Below are 12,335 nucleotides of genomic sequence, written 5' to 3'. Positions count from 1 at the left end.
GTAACACGAGAACAAACCTCATTGGTTCTTGCTTAAGCTCAAACATGCTGTATAACACATGTAGCGTCTGTACAAGATCAGATCTGCCAGCCAACTTTAGAATCTTCAGAATGCTTTTAGCCTCCTGAACTGTGCATGTAAATCACGAATCGGCTCCGGCAAGTCCGGGACCAATTGCCCCATTGGCACCTTTGTTACCTCATTGAAGAAAAACAGAAGATATTCTCACCAGCTCCAGGGACTTCAAAGAGTCACCCTGGTGGGGCTAAGGGCCATGTGGTCACAGACACCGGCCACAACCCCAATACACATCACACACACACACATACAGACACACACAAACACGCATGGAGATTGTATGTACATTTATCCTCAAAATATGACTATGCCAAAGTTTGCCCGTTGTTGTTTTCAAGCTGCATGTATGTATCCCTAGTATATAAGCTTAGCTATGACTGTAGTTGTGTTAGTTTTATTCTAAACGATAAATTCAAGTATAAACTGTATCTCCCCCTTTATGTCTTTGCCACCTAGCAAGTTTAGTCTCGTTGTAAACCTCTCTGAATGTTCTAATTAACAATGTATGTTACATTACTGTAAAATGCATTTTTCTATTTTTAATAGTACTTCGAAGAAAATGTACTCAGATCTGACACATCATATACTATACAAATTAGGTCGTAAATGGAGACAAAGAAAAAGTTTGCCCGCCAAAATTACACCCTTGCCATTGGCTGGCGCGTCCAAGGAGGCGTTCTGGTTTGTCCTTAAAAGACAACGACACGCGTCTCTTCGTTGCAACAAGTTTTCTTTTGTCAAGCCTTCTTCATCCGTTGCCGGAAGCCTTCACTCTTCAGACGGACTCTCTTCTTTATTTTCCGGTTATCTTACTCTTAAGTTAAAACCTTGTTTAAAAATCCCGCCGAAGAACACTTTCTCGGAAAAGGACCAATCGCTCCAGCCGCACGAACTGAAACTCCTGCAGAAAGACGAAGCAACCACAGCACCTGAACCTATGCAAGTATAGAACTATTCTTTTCGAAGCATTTTAAGCTCCACGTGTAAGTTGAGTTTCCTTGCTGGCTCTCAAAGGTTTTAACTGTTTGTAATTTTGCCATTTCTTTGATCACCTCTGTTTTCTTGACTTTACTTTTGTTTTATTCTATGTATGTTCGTTTGTTGTATTTTTAGTCATATATTCGTAGTTCGTATCTATTAAATACATTATATTCATGCTCTATTGTTTCTGTTGCTCATTCAGAAAATGAAGTCACTTCTACGTTCCGATTTTGCAAACTGCTTTATGCTTTAACGCTAGAATAGGAAATTATTCTTCATGGCCAGAGGAATAACTTCCTTTTATAATAGTCAATAAGGAAGCTGATAGTTTGCTGGACGAACTAGACCAGTCTTTCTAAATTAACTATTAAACTAGAACTAATCCTGAACCATATATATAGTTAATTATAATCCGTTGTAATTAATTCACAATATATGTGCATAATTCCCTTTTTGGTCGATTTATATTATAATTAATCATAACGCGTTATGATTTAATTATATATATATATTTCACCCATAATTTGAGCTAATTAATTAAATACCTGTAATACTAGCACTCAAACGTGCTGCGTAACACAAGAATGAACCTCATTGGTTCTTGCGGATGGTCAAACGTGCCGCATAACACTTGAGAATGAACCTCATTGGCTCTTGCGGAAGCTTAAACGTGCTGCGCAACTCAAGAATGAACCTCATTGGTTCTTGCGGAAGCTCAAACATGCTGCGTAACACAAGAATGAACCTCAGTGGTTCTTGCAGAAGCTCGAACGTGCAGCGTAACACGAGAACGAACCTCATTGGTTCTTGCAGAAGCTCAAACGTGCTGCGCAACTCAAGAATGAACCTCATTTGTTCTTGCGGAAGCTCAAACGTGCTGCGTAACACGAGAACGAACCTCATTTGTTCTTGCGGAAGCTCAAACGTGCTGCATAACACTAGATTGAACCTTGTTGGTTCTTGCAGAAGCTAGAACATGCTGCGTAACACGAGAATGAACCTCACTGGTTCTCGCATGCCTCAAGCAAACATGCTTGAGCTTCCGTTTACAATAACTCATGTGTGAGTTGATGAATGTTATATGTGAATTCTTACCGGTTTGGAACAACATGAGGGTAAGTAAATGATAACTGTATTTTCATTTTTGGGTGAATTAAATGTTTAAGCAATTAAGCAAACTAATAAAGGGTGACAAAAGTCTAAAGTTTCTGTTCAAATGACATACTCTGCTTTTTACAGTGATTTGGGGCAGGAAATGTAAGTTTTTCTCTTCACTGCATTTCAACACTCATCGTGGCTTTATGATGTAGTGGCCGCGTGATGCATCTGCTCTCATCAGCCTCAAGCAGCTCCTCAGCTTTTGTTATCACTTAATAAAGCAAGTGTTCAAAAATAGCTTCAGCCAGAAGGTTAATAATATTTAATAGTTTAAAGTGATTTCAGGCATGGAGCAATAAGACGTCTGTGAATGACAGATTACATCAAAAAGACTACTGATTCCTTCTTGCTTCATAAAATTAAAGCATCACTGCACATCTTACATCATTTTTCATAATGGCATTCCCTATATTGGAGTATTTCTATTTTTCTGTGCCATATGTTTATGCAACAGGTTTTACTACAGTGCATAGGTAGGACTTTTCATTGCTTTAATGAAGGTTGTATGTATTTAATAATTTAAAAGATTTTTTAACATGATTTTCTGGCCATTAAAGAGGAATAGAGGACATTCATAAAGTGAATAATTCAGTAGAAATGTCATCTTGGATGATGAATCATGATGAGGTAAAACTGGGACTGTTTGAATAGCCATTCTTAAACATGGCTAAACTATTATTATTGTTACTTTTTATTATATTACTTATTATAATAATTATTTTTATTAACTGTTAGCTTACAAACTGTTTAGCTTACAAATTATTCAGAAGTTTCAGGTAGGCTAACACAACATCTGGTAAATTAAGCCACCTTTTGTTTAAATCAAGTTTATTGTTAAATAATATTTTGTTTGTTTGTTTAAATCAGTTTACATAGTAATGTCCATAACTCAGAAGCATATAATGTAAAAATATATATGGCTATATTTTTTCTTTTTCTTTCATGCGCAGTAGCCGAGGATGTTGCATAAAAGTTCCTCTCATTACGCGTCATCACGTTATTTCATAATTATCAGCAAATGTAAAATCAACACCTGCGCAATAGTTTGGTTTCATCAGTAATCGATTAGATCAGCAAAAACACACATTTGTGAAAATGCACTTTTGTCTCAAAACCTTTTGGTTACTGAGATATAGCACTTTGTGCCTCCCCTATTTTGCTATGTTAATTCAAAAAGAAATACTGTTTACAGCCCAATAGTTGTGAAGATGTAGTAGGCAGTTCAAGTGTCAGTGTGTTTGACTGTCAAAGAAAAAGTTGCATAAATAATTCTGCAAGGGTGGCGTGCACGTGCATGCCTGCAGCTGAATTCGTCAGCAGAAGCGCGCCGAGCACGCAGCCACGCGCGTATACAGCGACACAGACGCGCGCGAGGAAGAGAGTTCATCTCAACAACGCAACTCATCCGTAGACTGGAGAAGACAGGAATGGAATTATCACTGATGGCAGCTCAGGTAGGATTTACAACTCTCTTTTGTGTCATAAAATGTTTTTATTTTTATAATTAAGGGTAATTAGTTGATTCACAGATCACTGCAGAATAGCGTGGTGCGACACTGCTCATTTGGTTTTTTCATACCACTGTAACTTTTGGTAGCTGATGTTCGAGTGTTTTAACTTAACACTATATTCTTAGTCAAGAGAAAGTGAAAAGGACTTTCAGACTTAGTGTGATAATACATTTAAAATAGACTTAAAAATCAAGCCAAAATTATGATCAATTACATTTAGAAAATGGGGGATACTCTGAAGTGGATCAGTGCAGTCCTGTATGTAATGGAATGAGATAGTGTTGATTTTTACAGCTGCAGTTAAAATTTTGCCTTCTATTCATTTAAGTAGTCTCAGTTAATATATTTTAAATTGGAAAAACAATTTAAAATAAATATCAACTTCTTCATAATAGTGAAGAACACCAGAAAAGGCTCATGTAGTGAAGCATCTGGTGATGATGCTGATTAATCAACCTGCTTTTCTTTGGGCGCTTTATAATCAAGTGACAGAGTGCTAATTAGAATTGGCCACAGGTCACATCTGTTCCCCAACTCATACAGTCCTGATCAGAGATGCATAATGGGTCATTCTATAATTGTGAGTACAACTCATGTCTGTGGAACATTTTTAATATATTTTTATCAATATATAATCCCAATGCTTATTTTCCTTACACAAAACTATATTTTTCCCAGTCACACTACTACATGTGGAAAAAAGCAATGTCTTTTGTTTTTTTTGTTTGTTTTTTTTTAGGAAATGAAAATGATTCCTATATATTATTTACTCAATAGCCTATGAAAGTGATACGAATTCAGCACAAAAACATACCGCAAAAAAAAAAGTGAATGATAAAAAATGCTAAAAATGGTTGGTTGCGCAATCGACTTTTGTGATTGGCCAAAATAGCTTCTCTATCAGTGCGCATCCTCACAGAATCATAAGACCAAACCACCCAAGGTAAATTAACTGTGATGAACCAAGATTTTAGCAGAAAATCTGAACAGTTACTTTTAAATGTGGTACCAGAAAAATTTATATGGATAAAACTTGAAATTCAGATGTAATGCAGACTCTGTCTAATAATGATGTATAGCCCAAAAAAGAGACAGCATTTCCATTAATGAGACCCGTAGTAGGCTAGAGCAGCACGATTAATCATTAAAAGATTGCCATCTTGTGTCAGACACCCTAAATGACAATGATTCCTCTATTAAACCTCTGACAAGTGCTAACATTCAGATCTGCGTTGGCACTGAGCCACAGAGAGAAGTTATATTTAGGTCTTTTAGTGGTAGACTATCATTATTTCTGTGTTACAATAATTCAAATGACCAAAGAAGTACTGGGATAAAAGTGTATAATTCGGATATAAACTCTGATGTCTAGGGTGGTGATCAAAATAACTTGATGCTTCAAATATATCAGTTACATCCTAACATCCTCTGAATAAACAACTAAACAATATAATGTAATTTACTAGAGGTTCTGACAAAATGTTAGTTGCTGCACTCTATTACAAATATTTAATATTTTAATATAAATTTTTAATTTAAAGTTTATTTATTTTTTTAATCGGTTTGAATGATTCAATGACTCACTCAAAGACCTCTTGTTTCATTACTGGGTGAATCAGTAACTTTGAGCAAATCTCTTGAATTAATGATTCAATGACTCGCTCATACATTTTTATCAGTCACTTGTCACCAAATGACTGATAAAAATGTATTTTTCATGAAATAATTCATTTAAGAGATTTGTTCAAAAGTACTGATTCATCCAGTGATAAAATGTGAAGTATTTATGAGTGAGTCATTGAATCATTAATTCAAGAGATTTGCTCAAAATCAGAATACAACTACATGTTTAGGTAGCAACGTGGTTTTAAAAAATCCAATATCAATATGGTAAAATCCTCAAAACAAGAAGTTTTATAACATGATGAACATCACATTTCAACCAGTTTAAGTGGTGAGTCAATATTATGTATTGTAAATACATTATTATCCAAATTATTTTGATTTTTAGAATGCACATTAGATTCCCTTTCCTTTAAAACTAGATTCACCTTTAAATTACATGTTAAAATTGCCACTTTTTGGTGTTTTTGGAGCAAAAACACGCTTTTTTAGTGTGTGTTCCTTTAAATGCAAATGAGCTGCTGCTCCCGGCCTAAGAGGGACAATCTCACGCACTAATAATGTCAGAAACTCAAAGTAGTGGTGTTCATTTCGAACTGGAGTCAGACAATGATGCCTACAGAGCCAGAGAATATATGCTGCATGGAGATAGAACAGGTATAGTTTAGTTTAATTGCAGTTATAACTTACGTTGTCATCTTGCTTTTATCCACTATTAGTACAAACCTGTTGTAGCGGACCCTGTCTGAATGATGGCCAAAACTTTACTGATGAGTTTTATGAAGTTTATTGTACATCACACAAAACATGAAGCGAATGTTTTCACTCCAGAAAATCACCATAAGAGATGAATAAAACAGTACAAGAAGTGCGCATTAAAGTCTTCTATCTATAAAAACTCACTCTCCTGTGAATTACACAAAAAAACACTCGTTACAACTAAGAGTAAACAAATATATACAGACCTTATGCCTTTTCGGGGGTGCTTAATAAACTGGTAAACTCCGTAAAACAACTCCAATGGACTGTAATAAAGTGCGTGCTCTCCATTTCTGCCGTGACCAATATCGCTCTGGAGAGGATCACAAACAGTTTGTAACTTCAGCCACGGTGTCCTCAGTGACTCAGATGGCAGGAGTCTATGGAGCCTCGTATGTTTATTGGTACATCCAACAACAAGACATTTCATTTGTAATGTTTTTTTTGGCACAGACATTGTATATCTGTAGCTCACCAGTCATAGGCAGGGTTTCCCTACTCTTGCGTAGGAGAAACGGCGTGTTCTGAGAGAATGAAAATGATAAATGCGGATTATAAAAAAAGTATTGGGTGGACATTGTGGACACACATCTGTGTTCAAACACCTTATAAAAGTGAATTTTGCATAATAGGTTCCCTTTAATACAGGGGTGTCAAACTTATTTTAGGTTGAGGGCTGGATTGGAAAAAAATAACCATGTGTGGGCCGAATTAATTAAAGGTACAATATGTAAAATTTTCTGTCCGCTAGAGGTCGCTAGAGGCCTATTCAAAACAAAGGCGTAGCTTGATGACGGCAAGTTTGAGCGCGGAATCTTGGGACATGTGGTCTTCACCTCACAGCCGGTGAAAACAATCGGGATAGGACTCGGGAAGAAATCATGTTCATGGATGTGATTATTAATGTTACTGTAGTATGAAGCGGGACCGAGTGCTGTGGGAGCTGAACGAGGCCGCTGAAGCGATTGCTAGTGAGAGACGAACGCAACATGCCTCACGAGCAGCGGAACTTTTATTATGCCGCCGGCGCTGCTTCCGCTTTTCCGGTCATGAGTATGCGGTAACACAGCTCTGTTTATCATATTAGATACATTTGAGTGTGTTGAAAATTATGTTATGACGTTACTCTGTGCGTTCGCTCGGCGGCTGCTGTGAGACCGTTACACACTGCAGTAAGATAGATCGATTTTTAGAATATCATATTAAATGCTGGATGGCTTGTGTTGATAAATGGCATGCAATTCATTTTAAAACGTATTGTATGATGGAGAAAATGCTGTATTACTGTTACTAAAAATAAAGCTGCATCTGATTATGCTATGTTAGCTACTTGACAAAATAGTGTTTTTCTCTGAGGCATGGTAAAGCATGGTACTCGCAAAAAAATCAAGAAAATTAGATTTAAACAATAAGACTAAATGTGTTGAGATATATAACAACAATTAGTTTTCTGTCTATAAATATATCAAAACAGTTGTTCCCTTGTCTATTAAAACATGTAATATATTAAAGCATCTTTGGTGTTTCCATGGTTTCTACAAAATAAAACCGGAAACTGAGGCAGACCGAGGGTTAACGCGGGTATGACGCAATTGACAGGCGACTCCTCACATGTCCCGGAGCCTTGGTTAAAATTGCAATTTTCTCATGATTTACAAATAGTTGGAAACATTTGGGATATTGTAAGTACTCAAGTGAACAAAATATATAACACTGGCCTAGTGGTTTTTGGATATTTTACTGCAAAATTCTTACATATTGCACCTTTAATAATAATAATAATAATAATAATAAAAAAAAAACAACAACAACAAAAAAAAAAACACAAAACCTTTGTGCGCTGATAGTTGCATTAATATTAACCATATAAACAACAAATTAATTTGCAAGAAAACTAGTACACTGCTCTTTAAAACTGCATTTGTTTTCACAGCGAAAAAAACTATTAGATTTTTAAAATAATGCTTTATTTAATATATATATATATTTTTATTAGTGATGCACCTAATTTGATTTTTTTTTTTTTTTTTTCAATCAAATTTATTTGTTGTTTATATGTTCAAAAAATGTGTAGCTCTTTGATATTAGAGGCAAACGCTGCAATTTTTATCACAGTCCCAACAAAGATGTTATGCACATGAGCATGAGCAGTTGTTTTTAATTTAAATTATTGTATAATTTCAAGATTAACAGCAAAAACAGCATGGTCTGACTTTAGCTTTGTGAAATTATGCTACATAAGACACCTGCGGCTCTGACAGTAGGTGGCGCTTATGGAACAGCAGTAATATAGCGTTTCCATGGTTACCGCTATACACAAAGCAGCGCTGAGTCCATAAATAGGCTAATACTACTTTAGAGGAAAAGATAAGATAAGATAGGATAAGAGGAAAAGCCGCCATAACTTTTCTGAAGACAGTTCCCTTCAGAGATGCATTAATATCAACCCCAATTCAATATTTATATTATTTTTCCTATTTTTTGCGAAAAGTGAGCTTGTGCATGGTACAGTATTTTCTCCTCTTTGTGTCCGTATTCAGCGTGTGCCTGTATTAACGTCCTGTTTACAGACTTCGTAAATATTTCCACACAAATGAAATTTTGGGAAATTATTACAAAGCACTTTGTTTGCAAGCCCGGAATAAAGATTGACCAAAATAAAACTAAAAAACGTTTGGGTTTATGGCCAGTGGACTAGTGCATCTCTAATTTTTTTTAAATTTTTTTTTTTTAATTATAGTTCAAATCATCTCCCGGGCCAGATTACACACCTTTGTGGGCCGTATTCGGCCCGTGGGCCGTATGTTTGACACCCCTACTTTAATACGAATACTAATAGTTTAATATAAGGCGCTGTCTGACAGCCGGCTTTCTGTGCACGTGGTTCGGATGTGTGCACTTTGAAAACCATATATCAGAAGTTTAAACTGTTATGGCTTTAAAACGCATGCAGGTAATTAACTTTCATGATGACCAAGAACTGCAATGTCATGTGAGCGTGACCAGGATAGAGATGATAATTAAAACCAAACAGATGTTTTGTTTTTGGCAGAGAATCCAGACCAAAGCATGAGCTGTGCAAGCTCCGCCCTCTTCTGGAAAGCGGGGTGTGGATCATCAGCTCATTTGCATTTAAAGACATGCATAGATTCATCCTTCCACTCAAATGGACATTTACAACATGGTATAATAAATGACCTGTGGGGTATTTTGAGCAATTTCACAGACACATTCTGGGGATACCAGAGACTTACATATATATCTTGTAAAAAGGGGCATAATAGGTCACCTTTAATGGGAACGTTAGCAGAATATTCTTAGAACATATTTTTGTTAGCTGTAAGCTGTGAAACATTGGTAACCCTCTATAAAAACAACATGATTAGATTTTATTTCATGACTGTCAGAAACGCTTGATTCTGATTGGTCAGATATTTTTCTATAATGACGGTAAAATGTGAAACTGGATGTTTCTCTAAACATAATAAATAATTTCTCATATCAATATTTCATGACCATTTAGGTGACTTATTTATTTTTTATAGGCTATGTTTTTATAAAGTGTTAAAGTAGTTTTTGGAGGGGCGTTCACAGTTTAGAGTCGACAGTCAACAATCTCAGTGTAGGTAATGTGAGGTTAGGCATTTCTTGTGTATTTGTGAATCGAGAGTGAAATTATAGGGCCGTGTTTTCTGCTCATATTTAATGTACGGTTCAAGTTCATCACGCAGCCCTTTGGAAGTCACATTGCTTCAGGTTTACATGAAAGGCATTTTAGAGTTTCTTATAAGCAAGCTCTGTGAAGGCATGACCGTAAGCAGCAGTGTCATCCTGCTCCACACACTCCAGTCTCTCAGTGACGGATGAGCCGGAGCACAGAGGAGGAGGGTAGGCAGGGTTTAGTGTCCGTCTCAGTCTGACAGGTGATTCATCCTGCACAGGTGAGGCAGCAAACTTCAAGCAAAGACGATGATGCTAATACATTTCACCATTGAGTATTATATGTACTGAGGTTTCGTTACCTTAATATGCTTTTTATAGTACGCTTATACAGTACAGTATGTGTGTGTCAGTCTCTGATAATAATTCAATTAGAATTGGAGGCCATTTACACGCCACCATTTTCAACCAAATGCGGAAAACTTTTTATGCGTTTTTGGCTGTTCATTTACACATGTTTTTGGTTTTTTTTGGTTAGCCTGAAAATGTGAATTTGTGAAAACGGTAATGTCATAGGCATGTGTGTTGTGTTCAGTCTATAGGCTTGAAGTGTTTCTTTACAAAGTGACATCGCCACCTACTGGCCTGGCAGCAGAATACAGCGTTTCAAACACATTTGTTAACATTAGTTAATGCTTTTGCTAACATGAACTGACAGTGAGCTATATATATATATATATATATATAATTTTTAAAGCATTGTTCTTTGTTAATGTTAGTAAAAAATATATATATTTTTTTTCATGTTCACAGTGCATTAACTAATGTTAACAAATACTACTTTTGATTTTAACAATTTATTACTAAATGTTGAAATTAACATTAACAAATTAAGATTTACAAATGCTGTAGAAGTATTGTTCATTGTTAATTCATTTGTGTAGTTAACTAATGTTAACAAATAAAACCTACACACATTGAAAAAAAAAAAAAAAGGTAACATCTAAATTCAGTTTTATTCAAGTCAAAAATATTATTTAATATTGCTGAACCAACCTAAATACATAAATTGAATTGAATAATTCTTGTGTAAAAAAAAAAAAAAAAAAAAAAAAAAAAAAAAATGTAAGGATTATTCAATTCAATTTGATGGAATTTTACTATACTATTAATTCAAATGCGTAAATCTTGAAAAAAGGCTTAAGTTTTTGTGGGTGTTGAAATTTTTTTTTTTTTTTCTTGCAGTATATAAATTTTCTTGTGATATTCCTCATTTGTAAGTTTTGTGTTTTTTGTCTGCTGAATCCATAAAAGTAAATATCCTTAGCTATATCACAAGAGTACCTTCAGGGTTTTCGACCAAGTAGAACGGGACTTTCAGAAGCTGTAGCTGTTTGAAACTGTACAGATGTTACTGAAAGTGAGAATATCCCACTCAAGACGAAGTAATAGAGGAAAGTGTGAGGACTTAAGCAAGTTTTATACAGTCTCTTGAGAACTCTGAGATGTAGCCTAAAGATCTGCGCATTTGATTTCACAATACTATTGCTGTGTTAAAGCTCATTTTCATGTCGTTCCAAACCTGTATGACTTACTTTCTTCTGTGGAACATAAATGATGACAGAATTTGCATTTTTGGGTAAATTATTCAGAGTTTAACTATTGAAGTGTTGTGCATCAGTCAAATGTCTGGGCAGCACAAGATCTGCATGATTTACTTGAGGCTAATAGTTTCTGTAATGTGAATGTCAGAACAGCTGAAGATGGATTGATTTTTCATGTTTAGCTCATTCTCGCTTTCAATCTGAGTGCATTGTGGTCTTAATGGATAATGCTCTGGTTGTGCCATAGAGCTGGATTATAAAGATGGATGACATTTGATGAGCTTCTCAGGAGATCCAATCAGCATTAGTGTGAATCTGAGCTAGTTTATAGACTAATAAACTAGAAGAGAGACATGTGAGTTTTAGAAACGTATAAACAGATAAAGGATTGCAGAGAAAAAAAAAAAAACATGATTCAGCTATGCATGATTAATCCCAATAAATGAATAGATACTTTTTAACTTTACACGGATGTGCATCAGTATCGGCACCCATGTAATCTGTCTTTTGGTTCCTTGCTATTGGTTGTTGGTTTGTTCATGCTCTCAACTCCATTATACACATTATATCATGGTAAAATCCATCCTGCAAAAATAATATAAACAGTACAGTTGCATCCAGGTTTATATTTTTAAACATTAAAAATATATTTTAAAAAGATTCATTTTTACACAGTGCTGTTATTAACTAAAATTAAAATTACAACTAATACTATTTACACAACACTGTTTTCAACTAAAATGGAAGACTTTGTATGCGTTTTGGCCGTTCATTTACATGACAGTGGTGTTTTGGGAGTCTGAAAATGAAAACTTTTGAAAACGGGTTTCGAAGTGCACGTTTTTGAAAACGATACCGTTATCGTATCCGTGTAAACTACAAAAAAACGTGAATTTGTGAAAACTGTGACGTCATGCGTATGTGTGTTACGTCAAACAGTATAGAAGCCAAGAGGTGAAAC

At 35.3% G+C, this 12,335-nt stretch overlaps 1 long non-coding RNA gene across 1 annotated transcript in view; it reads left to right on the top strand.

Annotated features, from left to right (window-relative positions):
- Window positions 1-3,505: 3,505 nt before the first annotated feature.
- The window catches only part of LOC127500161 (uncharacterized), a 31,376-nt gene continuing 22,546 nt past the window's right edge, over window positions 3,506-12,335 (top strand). Inside the window, exon 1 of the long non-coding RNA XR_007926274.1 lies at window positions 3,506-3,671. This is a non-coding gene — a long non-coding RNA (uncharacterized LOC127500161). The remainder of the gene's footprint in view (window positions 3,672-12,335) is intronic.

The sequence above is a fragment of the Ctenopharyngodon idella genome, chromosome 18 (genome assembly GCF_019924925.1).
Source record: "Ctenopharyngodon idella isolate HZGC_01 chromosome 18, HZGC01, whole genome shotgun sequence".
NCBI classification, from domain to species: domain Eukaryota; kingdom Metazoa; phylum Chordata; class Actinopteri; order Cypriniformes; family Xenocyprididae; genus Ctenopharyngodon; species Ctenopharyngodon idella.
Note: the sequence above shows the minus strand (reverse complement) of the source record. Positions and strands in the feature narration are given on the sequence as shown.